This window comes from Aphelocoma coerulescens, chromosome 8, assembly GCF_041296385.1.
Source record: "Aphelocoma coerulescens isolate FSJ_1873_10779 chromosome 8, UR_Acoe_1.0, whole genome shotgun sequence".
NCBI lineage: Eukaryota > Metazoa > Chordata > Aves > Passeriformes > Corvidae > Aphelocoma > Aphelocoma coerulescens.
The window spans coordinates 24,826,833-24,848,632 of record NC_091022.1 but is presented as its reverse complement, the minus strand read 5'-3'; the positions used below and the strand labels follow the sequence as shown (position 1 = coordinate 24,848,632).

Genomic DNA, 21,800 nt, shown 5'->3' with positions numbered 1-21,800 from the left:
GACACAGAGGTGAAGCCATGAGATGGTGATCTGGGAGGAAGAAGAACCAAGGGCTAGCCACTGCCCTGCCATTTAGTCCCAAATGGAAAGAGCTCACCACATGTGTGTGTTGCTGGAGAAGCTAGCTGAGGTTGTGACAACCTCATCTGCCTTTGAGACCACTCCACAGAAGACCAAAATCTAAGATTCTGTGCAATGACTTCTAAGTGCATGTGGTGCAGGAAAAGGGTCTCCAGCCATGACAGGCTGGTGTTCAACACATCATTTCCTAGTGAGAAGGGGAGAGAGATGATTCAGACTCAAATCAGACTGGGCAAGTATGAATCACAGCATTTGCCACACATTCCTTCCAGCCAAAACCATCCCTGCCTGGTGCTACTTGGGCCTGGGAGAATCAATACAGAATCAATAAATTCCTTTAATTTGGGGGTCCACAGAGATTCAGTGAATTCATTTCCATCTGCCACTGCTGAAAAGCTGTGGGCACTGGAGTTCTCCAGATGAGACAGGAATCTCCATCTCACAGGCAGTATTTGATGCAGGAAGGCAGCAGCATCCAGGTGATGGTCGCAGGGTCCATTTGGAAGGTTAGCAACGAGGCCAACTCTATCTGCTAGTGCCACCTTGAGTATAAACAACGAGGGAGATGGATTTGGGTTTGAGACCTGGCTTGGGTCTTAGTTACCCAAGAGGATAGGTGCAAAACCAGATACTGACCTCCCTTATCAGCAGAGTAGCTCTGCCTTCACATCATCTCAGCCTCAAGAACGGCCCATGAGCAAGGATTGGAGATCTCACAGTATCAGAAACAGGAACACTTCTTTAAAAATGTCCCATGCAGTACACCCTCAGGGAAAGCTCAGAAATCATTTTGCCCATTTCTAAATGCAAGTAGAGCATGAAGGACTGACTCATCTGGAGCAAAGCAGCAAGGCAGTGACACCATCACAACCACCATCCAAATACTCTCTGATGGAACCAAAAATATTACATTTACTTTGCAGATACATCTAACTGGTGTCTCTGGAAGCTTTTTCCCCATGCATAGTGTTATATATTGCATACATTTCGTTTTTGTTTGTATGAAAAAGATTTTTGCGATTCTGTAGGATAGAGCTGGCAGCTTAACCGTCATAATTTAGCTTTTGAATAGGAATGGGTGAACAACAGCCTGTTGTTAAGTGTTCTGAATGAAAAACCTGTGGTAAATGAGCATTAGATCTCTATTTTTCCCCTACAGCCAGAACTTCAGCATTTGTCTCACCTTTTTCTCTGCCTGCTCCGTTTCATGGACTTAAGCAGAAGGGTCAGAATTGAGGATGTATGTGATGTATGACAGACCTGAGATGCTGGCATGTCAGGGGAAGGGAGGGATTTCTCTCCCAGGGATAACCTAGAGAACGTTTTGTCCTTGCAGAATAAGTGCTGAATTAAATCCTTGAGCAGAGCTTTGTGGTGAGGGCCAGGCTGGGAGGGAGGTGCCATCCCTCAGTGCTACGGGAAGAAATCCTCTTCAAAATAACATGAAATAATCAACTAGAAAACAACACTTGGAGGTCTCCACGACACAACAAGGCAGATAAAGATGCTGATACAGATTTATGCAGGCCCAGGACAAGTCAGGAGACAAAATTTAGCATCAACTGCTTCCTTTCCCTCTCTCAGTCAGTTTGCTGCACTACATACTCTTCTTTGGAAGATGATCAGAGGATTGAATATTATCTATTTTCTTTACACCAAACTTGGCATGTACAATCTTTGCACAAATTTTCTTGCCTTGTGTTTTTCTCAGCAGGTATGGCAAAACTTCGTTGACCTAAAAGATTAATAAGGGGCAGCTTGCCCCCCCACCACACAGGGAGGGAAACTGAGGCAGAGGGAGACACAGGAAACCTGGGCCAAATCTGGGACTGGGTCAAAAAAGGAAAAAGAAAAAAATAGGATCTGGTCATCATTTTCCCAGCCTAAAGGGTTTGGGAAAGGTTTGTGAAAGCAAGTTTGGAATCCAGCTTCCATTCAAACCAGAGGTACAACAGAGGCACATCAACACAGAGGTATTTGAGATATGTACTTATCCACAGGGATGGAGGAGTTATGGGGTGCCAGGGTGGGCAGCCAGCACCATGGCAGATCCCACCAGAGGATTCAGCAGCTGCCCCCACAGAAATAGCTGGTGTCAAACAGGTCCTAATGGCTTTGCCTTGTAGACCTGCAAAATCCAGAGGCTGCTGCCTACCATGGGCTTGTTCTTTCCACTATGGAAAAGGGACTCAGATGCAGCCTTCAGCCATCAACACAATCCCAGAGGATAAAAGATGGGTAGAGAACTGAAGGCTGCTCCAACAGTGGGGTGTCGGTGCTGTAAACGTCCTGTGGGACCAAGGCTGGCCTCCTTCCCAGGGCTGCCAACCCTTGTATTTTCATCACAGATTTCTGAGTGGGAAGGATTTGCTCCCATTTAATTGTTTTGGTTCCTCTACTCCTTACACAACTGGGGAATCCAGATTGCAAAGTACAACATGAGAACTGTGGTCTTTTGTGCACCCCCCAGAGGGCAAAGGAAGATCCTCTGTTGCTGATGATGGCAAGAGCTGGCAGATGGGGTAAAATGTTCTTTTACCTTTTAACCCAGTCTCCAGAATCTGGCTGGCCTAAGAGCTAAGCCTGAAGTGCCCTGGGTTGCCCATCATCAGCTGTGCCATCAACACATCCCAGTGTTGAGCAGACCCCACAGAAGGGATGTCAGCACTGGCTGGATCAAGGTCCTTGGCCTCTGGAGACAGGAAGTCACTTTTCCCTCACAGGCCATCAAGAAGCTCCCCAGGGAGCAAATCAGAGCACACACCCTCTGTCAGCAGGAGCCACTGCCAGCTACTGTCATGGGGCCACCAGCCAAGAGCTGGGCTTGGGCTTACTGCACCACTATCCATTAACCTAATTACTGCTTGTGTTCCTGGGTGGGTGGACAGGGACAGCAGCAAGAGCAAACATGCCACAACAGCAGGAGGTACCTCTGCACAGCCAGTGCCAGAACCCGCAAGGAGGCTCTGCCTCTTCTCTTTTTCCCCAGCACACACTCAAGTTACAAACCTGCCAACCCCCTGCTCAGCAAATGCCTCATTCTGCAAACAGAAACTCGATGCCCCAGAGGGTCTCACAGGCCTTGTTCAGGTTGATGTTTGTGAAGAAACTCCCCCATCCCTACACATTCCAGGGAACAACAGTGGCAACAACGTTTGCAGGTTAAGCCTGCTGTGGGATGCTCTGTGCAGGATCCAGACCTCAGCCCTGCACAGCATATATTCCAAGGGGGCAGGAACAGAGCAGCCTGGTGTCCTTGACCACCTTCAGAGCATCACTGCACAGGAGGATATGACAGGAATTTCTCCCTGATGGCCTTCACTGGATGTCCCCACAGCAGATACTGGGTTTGTCACAGCCAGGGTGAGCCCATAGGCTCAGTGAGAGAGAGCAGGCTACATCTCACCTCTCTTCTGATTCAGACCAAATGTCTTCCAGATACTCCAGAGAGCAACCAAAATCCCAAACAAAGGCAGGACATGCTAGAAGGACCAGAACACTCAGTTTACACATATGTGGCAGTGGTGTAACAGGCTAGTTTCAACTTTCTGGCTGAGGTAAGGCAGATTTGAGGTGGATTGAACATCCCTCAGCAGCACTTTGGTCTGTTGGCTTGAACAAGAGAAGAATCATACCAGTGCTGAGCATGTCCCACACCCTTCTTCCCAGAGTATGACCCAACATGGACACAAAGCCATCATTCCCCTTATGGATCTGGGGAGCTCCCCCCACCAGACCATTTAAGCAACAGGGCAGAAACGACTCTTGGGATGTAGGAAACCAACGGAGAGTCATTTCTCCTATGGGACATCTTTACATAATTGCACTTAAAAAACCACACTACCAGCAGATGGCTGCTGGCCATGGCTCAGCAGTTACCTTGAGATGAGGAGTCAGTAACACCAAAGGATGGATTTAGCCCTGTGGAACAATGTGTCTGCTCCCACCATCCCACTAGTGGTGAGTTTCCCCATACTGAAAACAGAGATAATGTCCATCACCTCAGAGGTGTGTACAAGGGTTATCTCATTAACCTGTCCATCTAAAACAGCACGTGAAGATGCCTGATGTCAGCACTTTTTACCGAATCACACCCAAACTCCTGGGCCAGGACTCTGGGAAGCAACAGGAAAACACAGCAAGGTACCACTGCCAGCCTATACCAACAGCAGCAGAGCAGGGAGCAGTGGTCACATCCCCACTGGCCCTGGGCTTCACGTGTCACTGATTGACTCAAGTTTTAATTATGCCCCAATATCTCCATGTCTCCCAAAACACAAAGCTTTCAGCCAGGCAGTTCCTGCCAGCCGAAATTTCATAAAGAGCAGAGAGTGACTAAGACAGCCCAACCTTCAAGTCAGATGCTAACAGCTTTGGACAAGTGTGGGATTTTTACACCCCTATCTGCAGGAAAATCTGATGTTTAGTGCCCTGACTGTGAGTAGGTCACTCTTAAACCCCTGAACATCCCAGGCAAAAAAAAAAAAAAAAAAAAAAAAGGCAGAAAAAGAAAAAAAAAGCGCCGGAGGGGAATTGTACTGGCTCTAATCCCTTCTGCCATTCTGCATATTCATGGAACATTGTCATAACACATCAGCAGGACAAAAGGTCTGTCGGCACCTCCTCCTCATTCCTTTGATAAACCACGAGACAAATGCTGAGTAAACACTTGGAATCCATTCACTGCACTATTCTCATCGGGATGAGAAAGGGCTCCTCTTTCTTGCAGGCCCAGAGCTGCTCAGCCTAATAAAGTACGGCCCACGGCCCGTGAAAAGAGAGGCCTATGGATGATGAAAACATGGATTATCTCATTTCACCCTCCTTGTATCAGACCCTGCTCACATTGAGTGCACTTGGTCTGACACGCAATTACACACATAAAAAATAATAATAAAATAAAATAAAAAATAAAGAGCTGAGTGAAGGGGGTGTTTAACAAGTGGGGGGGACTGTTCATGAAATTTCACAGATGACCTTTTCCTAGTGGGAAATAATTTGTTTCTGTCCCAACCATCACCAAGAGTTTTCTCATTGATATCATCCTCATTCCCCTGAATATTGCAGTTGGTGGGAGAAAATACTTAGGACAAGACTTTGCAGGTCACTATGGCCTGATACACACTGCCACTGACCACCCCAGGAATGGCTCCCTGGCCATGCTGCTGCCTCAGCTCTCTGCCTCGCAGTGGGAGCAGGCAAAGCCTCATTCTCCCCACACAACTGGAAATCAAGAGTCCTGAGGTCAGACAAGCACCTGGAGAAGGAGGAATGACTTCTGTGCCCAAGGATGGATAAAAGCACCTGGTGGTTCAGGATCTCCAAGGTGAAAACCACAATGCCAGCCAAGCAGGTTGGAGCATGAGATCTCCTGTGATGGAGGTCAATAAACTCCAGTCTGGAGTCCCTTCAGTCAGGCTTGGACCCCACCAGTCGAGAGCAGGCTGGGAGAAGCACAGCAACTTCAGCCTTTCTTCTCACCCCTCAGGTAGGCAGAGAGAGCAGAGACACATTGCCAGATACCTGATAATACCCTCCAAAACAGCAATAAAAGCCTCCTTACCTTTAGGCATTCAGTGACTTGATGCACTTACACAGGACATCGATGACCAAAGTTGACCTCAAATGCTTTCCAACACCTACAGCTGCCTCCTCTGTTGCCCAAGTTTCTGGAGGCTGAGCTAAAAAAGCCTGCAATAAAACAAACAAAATCATGTAATAACTCAAAACAGGGCAAGGAACTGGTTCTTTTGAAAGCAATCATCTGAAATAAATATTTTTTCATTTAAATATGGTCCTTTATTTAAGAATACAAGCAATTTTCATAGGGAAAATAGATTTCAGAGATGGTACATGGGGAGCAAGCACACTTAGTGCAATTGTGCCCATAATGAAAAACAAGACATAGTTATGACTTACTGCCAAATGATGAAGAAACAATAAATAGACTGCTGATTAGCTAGGGTCTCTTTGTTAAATAAATGGCTCATAATCCTGTCCACTAACTGCAGGATGAGTATGTAAATAGCGTATTCAACGCTTTTGTCTCCGGAAAATCCTTAAGTTCACCCTTTAAGTTTCAAACAGCTAACAAAAAGAATAAGCAGTTGTTCCTTGACTTGGCACATTAGCCGTGAACGTCGCTATTCAAATATTTGCGTTTTACAAGGTGTTTGTTACAAAACCTCCCGCAGGACTCGGCTCAGTCTCACGACAGCTCCAGGCGCTCTCTCCAGCCCCGGCCAGGCAAGCGATGCCGGCTGTTTGCTTTCCCTGAGAGGGTGACTCCTCTCCCCAAGCAACCAAGAAGCAAAAGCAAGTGTGAAAATTGCAGGGCTTCCAAGAGGCTGCTTGCTCTGCTGCCCGAAAGCAATTTCTGGGCTAAACTGCATTCGCACGTGTGACGGCCACATTTCTGTGCCCCGGGATGGGTGACGAGCAGGCTGCTCCCTGCCACCTACAAACACCTACACCTGACCTGCAGAGCAATACAGCACAGTGCTTCATTAAAACATTGGACTAATGCAGTGATTGCCTTCCTTAGATCATGATTTTATTTCCCCAGCTGCTACATTATATATATATATATAAAAAAAAAAAAAAGTAAAAAAAGAAATTTAGCAACGCTGTTAAACCCAGATCCTCTGAGATTACTTAGGCACATAACTCCCATTCACATCCAAATGATCGCAGGCGCCTTTGGGATATGAGCCTCAGAGAACTCATCACTTGGAATTTCTCAGACACGAGTCTCCATGCAGTTTCTCTGCCTGCCCAGCGGCGGCTCCAGCCTGCGGGGCTTTGGGGCTCTGGACTCAATCCCGTGGGATAAACATTGGTTCTGAGCACACAAAGATGCTGAGCAGTCTCCCTCTGCTCATGCAGCCACAGGTACCAGACACCCTCAGCTCTCTTCTCCACAAGTTGGGACAGAGCTGGGGGACAGGTCAGTTCTGAAGGGGAACAGAAACAACCCTCAGCCTGTTCTGGGCAGCTTTCCAAGGACTCTCTATGCTTTGCACCAGGTCCCATGGCTCCTGCACCATTTCCTAGGACTGGGATGCAGGCAGCTGTGCTGCAAACAAGGCTTATATTTAAGCCCATCCCAGTGATGCTCTGTACTTTGCAGAGTAGGAGGCTTCATACATCTTATTCCAACCCATTGTTTTTTGGGGCTGACTCTGATACCCCTGAGAACTGCTGGGCCCTTGGGAAGGGCCAGAATTGAGCCCCAAAGATTGACGGGGAGTTTTTCCATCTATTCCTGCAGAAACAGCTTTGATACCTATGGCATCCTGTCAGCAGCACTCAGGTTAGAGCATCCAGCCTTAAATCGACAACTTTCCTCTCCAAACCCAATAAGTAATTGTGGGATTCGCTAATAGGGCTTGTCAAAATCAATTGGGGTTAAACACCTTTAGCTACAATAACAGTCATCTGACCCCGGGCTCCAGAAACCGCCGGGCTCAGAGGAACCCCGAGGGGTTATTCCCGGCTTCCCATTGCTTTGAGACAGATAAAAGAGCAGACGATGCAGAGCTGGGTAATCCGTTCAGCCCATCCCAGCCATGCACTGAAGTGACAGCTCCCAGAGTTTCTGCAGAGCTGGCTCCTCCTGGGAATTGTGTGTGCAGGGACCAATTTGTTCAACAAAACCTGGGCAACCAGAGTTTTCTTAAATTCAATTGCCTGAAGGAGAAGGCAAATAGCATTTAAGCGGAGGAAAGTGCATTAAAACCACATCTTTGATACAATGGCTGATACACCCCATGCTGCCAACGCCTGAAATGATAATATTTTTTTTCTTAAATAAATAGCTCAGCAGCAGGATCCCAGCCTCCCCCAGCACAGGGAAGCTTCACGCTGCAGCAGCCACATTTCCAGCCCTCCAGGCCAAACTGCTGCAATGCTTCCCCTCCTTGCTGGACTCATTACTGAGGGTGAACTGGTTCAGGAGGGACCCACAGTAGTGCCCGTGCTGTGCTGAGGATCGACATATCCAGAGGGCACTTTCAGCTTATGTTTTCCCACCAGCTCCCAGGAGCAACGTGTAGGAACACCAGTTAGTATGGACATCCTTCCCAGGTTGGTACGAAGAGCTTTTCCTGCCCAGGTGAACTCTCTGCCTTTAGAGACCTGCCAGGCCTTGATGCAGAGGAAGGCAAAGCAGGGTGGGTCAGGAAGAGAAACAAATATTCAGGATTTGGGGCACTTGCATTACCCAGTTAGCTTCTTGCTCTTTCTCCAGTGTAGGATGCACCACCACATCCTACTCCTCCTTGGCATCCTTTCAACCGTGCCTTCCTCCCTTCTCCATCTGGGGACATTGGGGACCTCAGGAGAGGCTCCTTGGGGACCTGAGACCCTGGGCTGGACAGAAACAATGCAGAAGAAAGGGACACAGCTCTGGTGTGGTGCACAGACAGGAGGCTGCGTGGCTGGCTGCTGGCTGTCCCTTAGCAGAGCAGCAGCTAACTTTATACTTCAGCACATCATGTGATATTTGAATTAAGTCAAACCTATAATGAGGGATTTCAAATTCTCCTATCTGGTCTCAAAATTTCTGTGGAACTATGACAGTCAAAGAAAATCATCCCTTGCCTTCACAAACTGCAAGGAAATTGGCTTTAAAGCCTTCCTCCCTGAAGATTTCAGTTTCTGCTGCTTATGGGCAATCCTGACAAGGTTGTCTTCTCTCACACTAGACAGACATTTTAACTTCTCACCTTGGCTGGGAGCCAAAAATCCAGTGCCAAGGCGGAAATATGCAATCCAGTGAGCAAACGATTACCCCAACATTCCCAAACAGGCATATGGGAGGGGAGAGGGAGGGCTGAGGTGAAACCTGAGGAGAAGAAATGCAGGAGGTGATACCAGCAGGGAAAATGGGAGAGAAATAACTAAATAAAATCTTCCTTACAACACCAGGGAATAGTTCTATCTGCAAGGGATGTCACACCATGGACATCTGTGTTGTTACTAGATTTCCCCCAAGCCGCTCTCTGCTGTGAGCCCAACCCCATCCAGCAGAGACCAGACACCCACCTGAGGGATACCAGCACATGAAACCTTCACTCTTAAAAAGTTACTATGGTAGGAGGAAAAGAAACTTGTCAGAGGAATCTGAAAAGGAGGGATTGGTTGTGATTCATCATAAAAAGCGGGAGAGGAAAACCTGGAGAATCCCAGCAGTGAAGGTACCTGCCTGACCCCAGGGAACAGCAATGCTCTGTGCCCCTGAGGGGTGGGACACAGCCAGGACCACCCACACACTCATTCACACGTTAAGGGCTGTTAGTTGCCAGCAAACCCATAGAAATAACTTTAAAAAATTTAAATCCCAAGATCTCCCTGCATCAAGAGATGCTGCAGGAGGGCTGTGTCACTTGCCCAGAGCACGTATGTGCTGCTGGAAATCAAAGGCTGCAACCAATCACTCAGCAGATGGAATCATTCTGCTGGGATGGCTGAGTTGCCCAGCTGACATCAGCATGGGTCAGGCTTCAGGCAGCACCCCTTGGATGCTCTCAAATGTGTAGACAGGGGCAGACAGGGCAGAGCATGACCTACAGGGTGCCTCTCTTCTGCCCAGCCTCGGGTGCAGGAGGAGGGCAGCCCCAGGACTTGGTCCTCAGTTCTGAGTCCACATAAGCAAGGATGAAGAACTGCTGGTCCTTAGCTTTTTCCTGAGTCACTGCAGCAGGGAAAGTACATCCCCCTGCATGGGAAGGAAGGACCTGGTAGGTACCAGATAAAGGAGATACCAACCACAGCTGGGACAGGTATCAGCTCCCATGTGTCAGATTTTATAAAACAAAAGCGAGTCCACCTGGTCCAACACACTTCTGGTAGCAGCAGCAAGACTCCTTTGCAGGAAGATCAATCTGCCCCTTCACCTGAGCTCTATTTAAGCAAAACCCCGAAAATATTAAATGTGAAGGGAAATTCAGAGCAAGTTGAAGGGCTCTGCATTGCTCCACTCAAAGGAGACTCCACTTTCTAAAGTCTAAACCAACTGTCGTTGGCCAGGGGGCACAGCGTCCCTCAGAGCAGAGGCTGGTGCCACATAGGAGGTATTCAGTCTAAATTAACTCTCCCCCTAATACCTGAGCAAACATTTTCAGCTTGAGACTTAATATCCCTGGACATGTCTGCTGTCTCCCAGGTGAATCCCCAGATAAACAAGGTCAGCTCAGCCCTAATGCGACTGTAAAAAGCTGTCAGTCAGCCCAGGAGATCTGGTTGCAAGGTCAAACCAGTTCTGAAGGTTGCTGGGGCCAAACCTGGCCTGTCACTCATTTTAAGTGCAGAAAGGTTTGTTTTCAGGTATCCCAAATTTAGGATTAGCTGTCAGCCGCCACAACATTGTTCTTTCAAAAAGAAAAATAAAATAAACACATGCACGCACACATCCCTGGCCCCAAATAAATCTGTGTGCTGAGCCTGCCTGCAGCTGGGAGGTGAAAAGAAACCTGTCCTTCAGGAAAAGGGAAAGGGGACTTTCCCACACACTGTGTGACAGTTTCTGGCACAACAGAACACCCAAAGCACAGAGCAACATCCTTCAGTTAAAATACTCAGTTGAATTAAGGCATCTTCACTGCTGAAAAGCTTCTTTGTCCAGCAGATGAGGAGAAGGACAGGGCACCCTCCATTTTAAGGGGGAACATATGGAACCTGTCCCAGGCAGCTGCAAGCACAACAGTTTTGCATGGGATGAGTCCTTGGTGCCATGTATGAAATGAACACATCATTTCCCCAGATACTTCCAGCTATTTAAGAGTGGGGAACAGTTTGCATCTCTGCATCCTTTCTCCCAGCTATGCACCACTTGTGACCAGATGAAGCTCTGGGAACAAGATCCAAACCAAACAAGCTGCCAGAGTCCAATCCAACCTGGGCTTGTTCCTCCTACTGCCCTTGGGGTACCAGCAGCACAGCACAGGGACAACACTCACAGTCTGGGGGATGAAAGGGAACGTACAGACCTGGTAATGAGGAAAAAAAGCCTCCCTGGTGCTCCTCTACCCACAACATTGTTTAAGGGGGCAAGTAATCTGTGTGGGGTGGATACTATGGAAATAATTCCACAGGGAAAGATACATTAAAGAGGCTCTTAAGGCAACTTGTCCCTTTCAGAAAAAACTCACTTGAGTTTTTGCCTCCCACCAAATCCTACATTAATTAATAATTATTATTATAATAATATATATTTATTATTTATAATAATAAATAATAAATAATCCTTCAGCCCTTCACCTTCTGATGCTTAAAGGGTAAGTTGATCCATGGCCAGTTTATCCCTTGCTGGGGGAACCAAGAGGATTCCTGAACACCCCTCCTTTTCCCCCTTGGTGTTCAGCCACGGCATTGCTCCTGCTGGTGCTTAAAAAAGTTTTTTCTGCTGGTGCAGGGACTGTCCAGAACAGCCCAAGGCATGCACCAGGGACCCTGTCTGCAGCTGAAGAGGAGGGTAATTTTTCAGGCTGTGTCCCAGGAGAGGAGGGTGGGGAGCAGGGAGTTACTCCAGCCTCACAGAAAGAAAAAGCAAAGACAAATAAACTCCTCGGAGGAGGAATTACCAGACTGTGCACAAAGAGGCAAACCTGAAGAGACTTGTGCCAGGAATGCCTGGAGTGAGACAGGCTGATGACTGACAGCAGCAGCCTCCCTCTTGCAGCAGGCTGTGGCAAAGAGCAGGAGAGGTGGGTTCATCTCAGCCCCTGGTGCCTCCACACATCAGTGGAGGTTTGATGTCTCAGTTCTCAGCTTGTGTTTTCATGCTCCAGCCATGCATGAAGACTAAGGAACCAGGTGGACTTGGATGTGATACCACAAAGAGATATCAACCCTCACTCCCACACCAGTCAGATGCAGCAGAGGTGCCCCAAACCCCACTGAGAACCCAACCAGCATCCCCAGGGCAAGAGAGAGGGCAGGTAACCACTGCCTTTTTGGGGCACACATCTTTGCTCCCCAAGGCTGTCAAAAGACCCTCTTCACCTCTAGTTTTGCTAGGAAGTACCTATGTCAGCACATCCACGACTGAGGAAGCAATTGGCTATTGGGATGACTTATGGGGAGAGATCATCTGGATGATGGAATATTCACATACAACTCTGCACAGCCTTGGCTCCCAAAGCAGAGCCAGACTGAGTAGTTACCACCCCAAATGCCTGCAGCTCCAGGCTACAGTTCACTGTCACCTCCAAAAAGAGATCAGTTTTTAACCCAGACCATTTGGATATCCAGCTAAACACTCGGCCTCATAAAACACTTACAGCCACACAGAATAAGGGATGGGGAACTGGGGCATAGCTGGAAGAGCAACTGGGCCAGGAAAAGCTCATTTTCAGCCAAAGTGAGTGAATCATCTGTGACTTCAGCAAAATTGAGTTGACAACGTCTGCTGCCCATCCTGGAGCAAACTTCTAAAATGATATCTCACGGTGAAGGAAACCTCCAGAAAGCAAAGACAACAAAAGCCTGGGGAATGCCAAGGGTGATCATCCATCACCTGCAGGGCCATGGCATTTCCCCAAGAATATTCTCTTCCATGCTGCCCCTCACAGGGACATCCCAGAGCCAGTTAACAATATCCTAAATTGAAATTTTTATGTTCTTTCCATTTTCAAGGCACGTTAATTTCAAAACAAAGACACAAGACACTGTCCTTAAACATCCCCAATATTTCAAGTTCAACTTTGTTTCAACATCCCTAAAATTGCCTTTTTTCAACAATTAAACAATTCATCTTTTTCAGATCCACTCAGGACCTCATCTAAATACACATTAATTTTCCTGATCTCAAAGCCAAGGAGGAAAGAGGCATTTCTTTCCTCTGGTCCTACAAAACAATACTGCCACAGTATTTACCACCACTTCCAGCCCAGGTTATCAATGCATTCAGACATGAGGCGTTCCTCATGTTGCAACTCAACCTAAAATATCTGATTCTCAGTCTCATCCCATTACATCATGCTCTCAACATCCTAGGAAAAAAAAAAAAGAAAGAAAAAAACCCCAAACAAACCCAAACTCAGCCACCTAATCAAAAATCTACTTGTTGCTGAAGGCCTCAGAGAGGTTTCAGGAGCTGCTGTCTCTGCTGGAGATCAATGCATCCACTGAAGAAGGGGAATGATCCATTCATTCACCCATTCCTCAGCCTAACTCCTCACCATTTGACCTCACTCATTCCTACAGCATCTTGCATGTAGGTGCTGCTCCTTCCTCTTCTCACCTCTCCACTCTTCAGGGGTTGCATCTGAATCAAGATCCACTCTCCAGCAATTGCTGGAGCTGGTGCTGATATGCTGCAGTGGTAGAGAAGCTTTGGTCAAGTATCAGTTCTCTTCCCTTTCCCAAAAGATGTCACTCCCACCCTGGAGCAGAGCATGACGGATGTTTTCACTGCTATCAGCACACACAACACACGATACAACACAAATACTCTCACAGTTTACAAAACATGATCCTTCCCTCTCCTCCTGCCTTGCCTGCTTGAATTCAGAGATGGCCCACAACTATTAAACACATCAATGTAAATGTTAGTAGATTGCTTCTAATAGGAAACAAAAATGTTTTGAGCAAAGCTAATTGCTGAGAAATAAGGTCGTTCCAATATTTCAGCAGGGGGTTATAAATCTCTTGGTTCCTGCCTCCTTCCAACATTAAGGTTTTACAGATGTTGTTGTCAGAAGGAGAAGAATGATTTCAGATGCTTGTTTCCACTGTACATTAAAAAAAAAAAAAGGCATAAATGTGTGCAGCAAATTGCTGGGCGAGTTTTCTTTCTACAATAGAAAAACCACACAAATCTCAGACAACAAAACATAGAAAATCTGCATTGGAACTCCTAAAATCTTATAATGATACAAAATGCTCAACACACTGACAACTGGCAAAACTTTAACACGTAATTCAAGCCAGCCAGTTGCACTGACTGCCAAATTGCTTATTCCAGTCCTCTGCTGCTTTTTTACTCTTCTGCACCACCAAATATTCATTGTACATGGAGGGACCCTCTAGACCCACAAGAAGAACATGAAACACTCCAGTTTTTCCTGAGCTGGAAGAGGAGGTTGAGAAGGGCCTAAGCAGCCAATAGAGAGGAGAGTTGTTCTCTTGAAAAGCTAGACCTAGATCCAAATTCAAATGCTAAGAGGGCGTGGAGAAATAAGAAAGCTTACATTAAGTACACGATGATGATTAGAGAAGGGAATAAGACTTGGTGTCTGTCTCCAAGTTGTCTTGCCAGGGTAGTTCATCATTTGCATGGGAAATATCCATGAAAAGGGCTGGCTCAGCTCCTTTCCCCTGGCACAGAGTGGCTGATGAGCTCTTGGGAGCACCCAGACAACTCCAGGACTGGGGTGAAGTTCTCCACCCCAGCCTCATGCTACACCCCCATGGTACATGCTGTACATGGACACACAGTGTGCTCTCTTAGGAAACCATTCCCCAAGCAGCAAGACCTTGATAATTAAAAAGAAAGTGAAACCTACAAAAATAAAGCTCTCAGCTGCACAACCAATTTGCTTCCTGGAAAAACAGGGGAAACAAGAAGAGGACCAAAGGCAGACCACCACAGACCAGAGGTTAGTCCCTGCAGGAAGGTGCCCATCGAGTTCCTCATCATTGTTTTAATTGGGATAATGTAGGCATTACAGAGGACAATGCTCTAGCTCCTGCTTAGCACCACCACACGATCTGGGTCACCTCCCCAGTCAAGCAGGTGTCCACACTGCCAGCAGTGCCTGCACCCAGCACCCACACCAGGCACCAGCCAAGGGAGGACTTGATCGGGCTCTGGATGCCCACAAAAGCCAAGGTAGCTAAAATCCTGATGGGGACAAGTACACAAAAGCACACAGCTTTGCTCAGCTTTAACTCAATGAGCCAATTTAACTTTCACAGGTGTCATTGTCACACATTGCAGTGTGCTAAAGTGACCTTTTTTTCCAGCAAAGCACAATCCACTCATTCTCCTTCAGCTTCACTTCCTTTTACTCTTCAGCACCATCCAAAGGAGGGGAGGGCTCTGCATCCCTCATGCCCAGCATCCCCAGTGATTTCCTTGGGGCTCAGTGGCTTCCCCTTCAAGGCATCAGGTTTGCTCCAAACGCCTGACTTGAGCCAAGGGGCCAGGACCTCTCACAAGAGGCATTTGGGCTGCTTTATTTTTCCAATTCAGCAGAAACTGTGACTCTCCTGCTAAGAAGTCTGGAGCCCACTCTGAAGACTGTGAGCCTGTTCCAGATTTACACTGTTTTTCCTTAAGCTCAGAGATCACCACTGAGCTGTCTCTCATTCTGCTTTTGGCACTTCCTTTCATTTTAAACTGCAATCATACTCTCTCCCCAAAAATAAACCAACAAAACCAACATATCCAGACAAGGGACCATCCAGTTCAGCTCCTTTAACATTCCCAGGACAGCAGTACAACGTCTCCAGCCGGGGTTACACTTTGGATATTATTTCCATTAGACACAAGTGGCACCGCTTAAAAAAATAATCCAAGCCAGAAATAACCCACAGGGAAAGAAGAACAGAAGTCCAACATCTCTCTTACTCAAGTAGAGGGATTCATTCTTCTCTCAGCAACTGGACAACCATCACATATGAAGAAGCAGCTACGTGTCCATGTCAAATCTCAATGCTCACACACAGCTGGATCCCAGGGACCATATTCATGTTCTCATTTCCCATCTCATGGCTTCTCTGCAGGACCCATGGGTGGGGTTATATTTAGGCCAGCTGGACCTGGGACTGATACCTACAGCTGGAGAAAATAAAGATGCTGGGATGGCCCATTTCATCATCAGCCTGTTAAATCAGAGGTCAGTGCGGCATCTCCAGGCATCCCTGTGTGGCAGGTCAGCACCTCCCGAGCCGTGGGCTCAGGAAACCCAGTGAGAAGGAGACACCCCAGCACCTCCCCGCAGGACACGGCCCCAGCCCCGTGCAGGGGGGTGGCACAGCTGCCAGGTGTGCACTCCAGGGTGCCCATTTCGGGAAGGCTTCTCCGCCCTGGCTGTAAATACCAGCCCTGACCGCAGGATCCCAGCGGCTCCCCGCGTTCTTCCAGCAGATGTGCCAAGACAAGCCGATGTGAGGCTCTGTAATCGAAGGTTTGTTGGTCTCCTGGGACCAGTGAAAGCCCAGACTGGGGACTGAACCGCTGACTCAAGCGCACAAGCAACTGAGCTCTGTGAGGGCCACAAGCAACTGTGGAATGATTTAGGAGAGGAGACCTTGAATTTGCCAATTATTTATCTAGTTGATGACTCAGACAAGCAGTTTTACTGTCCAATCCTTAGGGGAAAACATGTGGAACTAATCAGGCTACACCAAAATAAAAAAGAAAAAGATCAAATTAACATAAAATAAATTGAACGACGCACACAATACCAAACCTGATTTTTCCTTCCAAATAGGCACTGCATCTGAGATGCTTGTTCTTGCTCATTTATTATTCTTTAGCTTTTAAAGGGCAATACATGGCAGCAGAAGCCATTTTTGCAAGCACAACAAAACATAATCTCTTCACAAAGAAAGGCAATAGCTGTTTATTCAGCAGGTCCCTCCTATTCATGATGTTACCATCTGAAAATAAGAATGTCATCGAAAATAATAATAAACCAAGACATTTTTGTGATTAACTTAGAAAAACAGCAATTTCAGTACTAAACCAGCCAATATGAACAAGGTTTTGTGCTAATAGGTACCATGAGTTTGTTGCCTGTCAATACAGACTAAGGAGGAGACAGGATGCTTTTGTGCTTTAATGTTGGCTTGGACATTTGGAAACTTTTACCTTTTGTGACCCAGAACTTTGGGAAAGTCACTTCAGCTCCATTTATCAGGAGCTAGATGCCTAGTTCCCACAGAGATCCACATTTTGGGATCTTGTGGGATTTGGGATCACCCTACTGCACATTGAAGTCCAGGGCCTCACCCTTGCCCAGCCAGGATGTGTAGTATGCTAATCTCTAGCTTCAAAGGTGTGCATGCAGATAAAAATTAAAACTTTTCTTTAAAATTACAGATTTTGATGAAATTTCATTTTGAGAGAGAGAGATTCAAGTTACCAACCACATTAAAAGAACATGCTTAGAAACAGAACTGAAAACTATTGCACCCAGCATCAGAAAGGACAGAGATAAAGTTGAGCCAGGTTAAAGCAGACTCATCCCAGCCAGCTCCGCCAAGGACTTGCATCCCTCCCCAGCACAGGCGACTCAAATCCTCTCTCCCACCAGCATCACCCCTCCCTGGGACCTCGAGGCTTGACTTTGAGCCAAAGGCTCCTGCTTGCCCACCCATCTCACTGCCTCCTCCTCAACACAGCCTCCCAGATAACATCAGCCCAAGGTGATTATGTCCTTCCCAGGCCAGCAAACCAGATTTTCTGAATGACCTGCCCAGATCACTTCTCATCAGCCTCATGCACTGGTCAGTGCCAGAGCTCTTCCTCTACACAAGTCACCAGGTATTGTCCTGGAGCCAGACAGTTTTTCCTCCTCATGTTCACTGAAAGACTGAGCATTTCATTGCTGGAGCCATTCATTTCACCCACGCTCCAATGATTTGTGTCCCCACCCCATCATCAGGGCACTCAAACTTGCCCTTCCACTGAGTTCTTCCTGTTTGCCTTCTCTTCTCCACTGCACTTTGATTGACACCATTAAAGATGCCCCTGTCAAGCAGGCTGTGGTCTGGGGCCAAAAAGGGAAAAGACCACAGTCAGCAGGGAAAGGTACCTGCTGTGAGAGCTTATTTCATCCCTGGCAGAGGGATTGTGTTTCACCTGAGCATCATGGTTTAACTCCAGGCAACAACTGGTTTTGATTGGTATTCAGTTATTTTTCTTCCTAGCAGCTGGTAGAGTTCTGGGGTTTGTATTTAGTAATTTAGAGAATAATGTTGATAACACACGGATGTTTAATTGTTGCTAAGTGGGGCTTACTCTGAGTCAAGGACTTTTCCATCTCTCATACTCTGCCAGTGAGGGGAGGCAAGGGAAACTGGGCAGGAGCATGGCCAGAACAGCTAACCCAGACTGGCCAAAGAGATATTTTGATATTTTGTATCACAGAACATCACGTTCATCTTCTCTTCCCCACCATCCTTCAACTGACTTGCTTAAAGATGTCCCTGTCAAGCAGGCTGTGGTCTGGGGCCAAAAAGGGAAAAGACCACAGTCAGCAGGGAAAGTACCTGCTGAGAGAGTTTATTTCATCCCTGGCAGAGGGGTTATGTTTCACCTGGGATATATCATCTCCCCACTGAATCAGCCCAGTGCTCTCAAGCCAGGGCTCAGCAGAGAGCATCCCAATGCTGGTCCATCCCCAAAAGCTTCCTGGCAGCTGCTGGTGGGCTTGTTACTTATGATGGGTATTTTGAGCAGTTTCATGGTTGTGTCTTCTATCAGGAAGCAGCAAGAGCCCAATTTCTGCCTGCCTCACTCTCATCTACCCCACAGCCATGCTCTCACCTATGAGGAAAGGGGTGACCCCCAGAGTTCCTCTCACCAACAGAGCATGAGGGACCTGCAGCCACCCTGGGTGCCTGTCCTTCCTCCCCTCACTACCAACAGCTGTCCACTCCAAGAAACTACAGTGGCCTCAACAACAGGACCTGCAGGCCCTGCCATCTGCCTCACTTTTACTAAAACAAACCTTTCATCAGGAATGCACCTTCACTGGAGTCACACAGCAGAGGAGACCAGGCAAATACCAAAGAGCAAGAGAGAGCACACCTTAAAGCAGAGCCATAGCCTCATGCAACATCCCAGACTCTTGCTTTTTAGTAAAGAGAGACAATCAGCATTCAGGCTGACTTAAAAGATTGAGCAGGATGATGACAGCTCCCATTTCGGGGAGAAAGGCAGAGGGAGAGGGGATTTGGTTACAGACTAAACCCTTGTGGCAGGCTCCTATCAACACACACCCCAAGGTCACACGTGGGAGGCAGCTTCTTTAAAATCATAGGAGAGCTTGGGCCTTTATTTACCTCCAGAAAGGCTTTTTAACTCTGCTGGTGTGATTTCAACCCCAGGAACCTCATGGGAAGCTGGTAATGTCAACCCTAAAGAAGCAGGGGACCAGTGTCTGTGCGTGTAGGGATGGGATGAGCAGAGCCCAGGCAAGGGCCCTATGTCCCCATGGATGGCCACCTGGCGAACCCATTCCACAGCCATGTTTTAATGGACACCCAGTTTTAGGCACACAAAGAGCCCACTTCTTCTGCTCACACCATCACAGATTTAACAGCACAAAGGATCAAGGCTGGGAGTTTGCTGGGGAGAAGAGGGTCTGTCACTGCAGCCAGGAACAGCAGCAGCCAGCAGGTCCACAGCAGGATCTCAGCACTGGGCAAACTGTTCTCATTTTGATGATGCCTCTCAGGTGTTTGAAACATCCTTTTGTAGCAGAAAAGGGAGAATAGAATCAGCTGTACATGAAACAGAGAACAGGGCTGGTGGGCCATGGTCGTTCTGTCTCACCTCTGTCAGCTGCAGAGGAGGGGTCAGGGTTTACTCATGCAGCTCACTTGCCCATTACTTAGAGCTAGCTCTGAATTAAAACCGAGCCAAGAATAGCCCAACTCCTCAGCATCACACAAACTGATGAGATGTGGGCAGGGCAGAGCCCTGGCAGGTGGCTCTTGCCACCAGTCTGATAAAACAGGGCAGCTCCTCCAGCAAGCAAGGTTCACTGACTTGCTACAGCTGTATGATAACTCATTTAACCTTCAGCATTTCTTTCACCTGTTGTCCTTTACCCATTTTCTTCATTTACATTTAAAGCCTGCAGCACAGAGCAGGGGAAGCTTTCCCACTGAATAGAGCTAGCAATGCCTCCTTAAAGCTTTCAATACCAGAGTCAGAGGGAGTCGGGTAGGATTTTTTTCCCCCCCTTTAAATAAAGCTCCAATAGATGATACAGAAATCTGAGTCCACTTAAAAAGAGAAAAAAAACCCCAAACCATCTTTCCTACTCCTTGTGGTTATTGGACAGAAATAAACCAAAAACAAGGAGACAAAGGAAGAAGAAAAGAAAGACAAAAAACAACCAAACCCAAGCTTCAGAGGATTTCTAACTGGATTTCATGCTCTCTGAGTGCCTGGCAGGCTTTCCAGTCACGAAGGTTTTGGGGGACCAAAGTCCCTCCCCATAAGTAACTCCTCAGTTATCAAACTCCTCAGCAACTTGGGAGTTTGGGGGCATTTACTGGCAGGGAAAAGGGACCAGGAGTACAGAAAAGACCCGAGCTTGATGGAGACCTCTACCTAAGGGATCCCAGCGTTTTGGGCTCCAGTCCCCATTCTGCCTCCAAGAATGCCCTATGAAATACAACGGAACTCCTCAGCCAAATGTCCTTGGGACTGGTCAAAAAAAAAAACCCTGGCACCTTCCCCTCATCCAGCTCAGCCCCTCTCAGACAGCCCAAAGGCTCCAGCAACTTCTCCCCTAAACAAACCAATACAGCAACAACCAAACCCAGAGCTCTCACCTCTGCTCCTTCCCTGGATCCCACACCGGGGCTGCAGGACCAGTACTTTCTTTGCTGGGTGTGATACCCTTTCAGCAATTCCACGCTGACTTCTGGGGACCAGTAGGAGCCCAGTTAGTAAATGCCTGTCCTCACCCATCTGGGCTGGGTTCCCTGCTGGAACCAATTAGAACAATTAGCAGCACATCAGTGTTTGTGCTAAGAACTCTCACATGAGGTATTTGCTAAAGACCTGACCAATTTCCTCGCCCTTCAGAATCTCCTCTGCTGTTTGTGGGCGTTCTCATCCCCCCACTTTTACCCTTTCCCCCCAGAGCTCATATTGTTAAGGGACTGTGCAGCTCCGGGAGGGAACGGCAGCGTAGATAAGGCAGGAGTTAATGAATTGTTCATGATGAAAGAACAACAACCAAGCTAATTAAGGGTCTTCATGTGCCTCCTCCAACCTTCATTAGCTGCTGTGGTGACCCTGTGCCTACTCAGGCAGCAGAAACCTACCTGCTCTCCCAAAGAGACTCAAACTCTCCCTTCTCCAGAGCAATCTCCATCACAGTGTCAGTTAATGGAGGCCTCATTTCCTCCCTAATTTTCAAAATTAAGGCTATGACTTTTAATTATTATTATTAATGATGTCACTTGTGCCTTATCATTTTCATTAACTGATGTTCTTCTTAACTTTTAAAAACACATTATCCAAAACATAATTAGCTACTCTTTTATTCTGCAGTGCAGATGGACTTTAGCAGGTTGGACATGACTGCTGAGAGATGTCACATCCTTCATGGGGGGCTGGACTTCCAGTCTTGTTTTGGTTCTCAGACTCTGTCCACATTTATCTTGTTCTTGAGGCACTTCTCTACCAGCATCCACAGGTGCCCTAAAAAATTTTATTGATGAATTTCCCTGAAAAAAAATCCCCTCTTCTCTCAGTCCTTTAGAAAATCATCAGAATTAACATCCTAACTTAAACACCTGGACTAACTCTGGGGACCAATGACTCCTGGTTCTTTGAAGAGATGCAGTGAATTCTCATAAACCCCAGTAAGCCTGCCCTTCCTAAGGAACCTTGTCCTACTAACTGCAGAGAGTTAGGAGCCAGTTTGGTCAAATTTGAGCAGCTGCTCTTTGCAAAAGGACATTTCTCCTTTTGCCAGACATGTAGGATGTATTTCTGCCAAATTTGAGAGTCCCTTTGTACA

The 21,800-nt window shown here is 47.3% G+C and overlaps 1 protein-coding gene across 2 annotated transcripts in view; it reads right to left on the bottom strand.

Moving 5' to 3' along the window:
- FOXE3 (forkhead box E3) overlaps positions 1-20,762 on the bottom strand; it is a 28,534-nt gene extending 7,772 nt beyond the window's left edge. For both annotated transcript variants that reach the window (XM_069023354.1, XM_069023355.1), the window contains exons 1-2: positions 20,602-20,762; positions 5,645-5,772 (exon numbers count right to left, since the gene is read on the bottom strand). The gene's annotated coding sequence lies outside the window, so the exon portion shown is untranslated. The remainder of the gene's footprint in view (positions 1-5,644; positions 5,773-20,601) is intronic.
- Between the last annotated feature and the right edge of the window lie 1,038 nt (positions 20,763-21,800).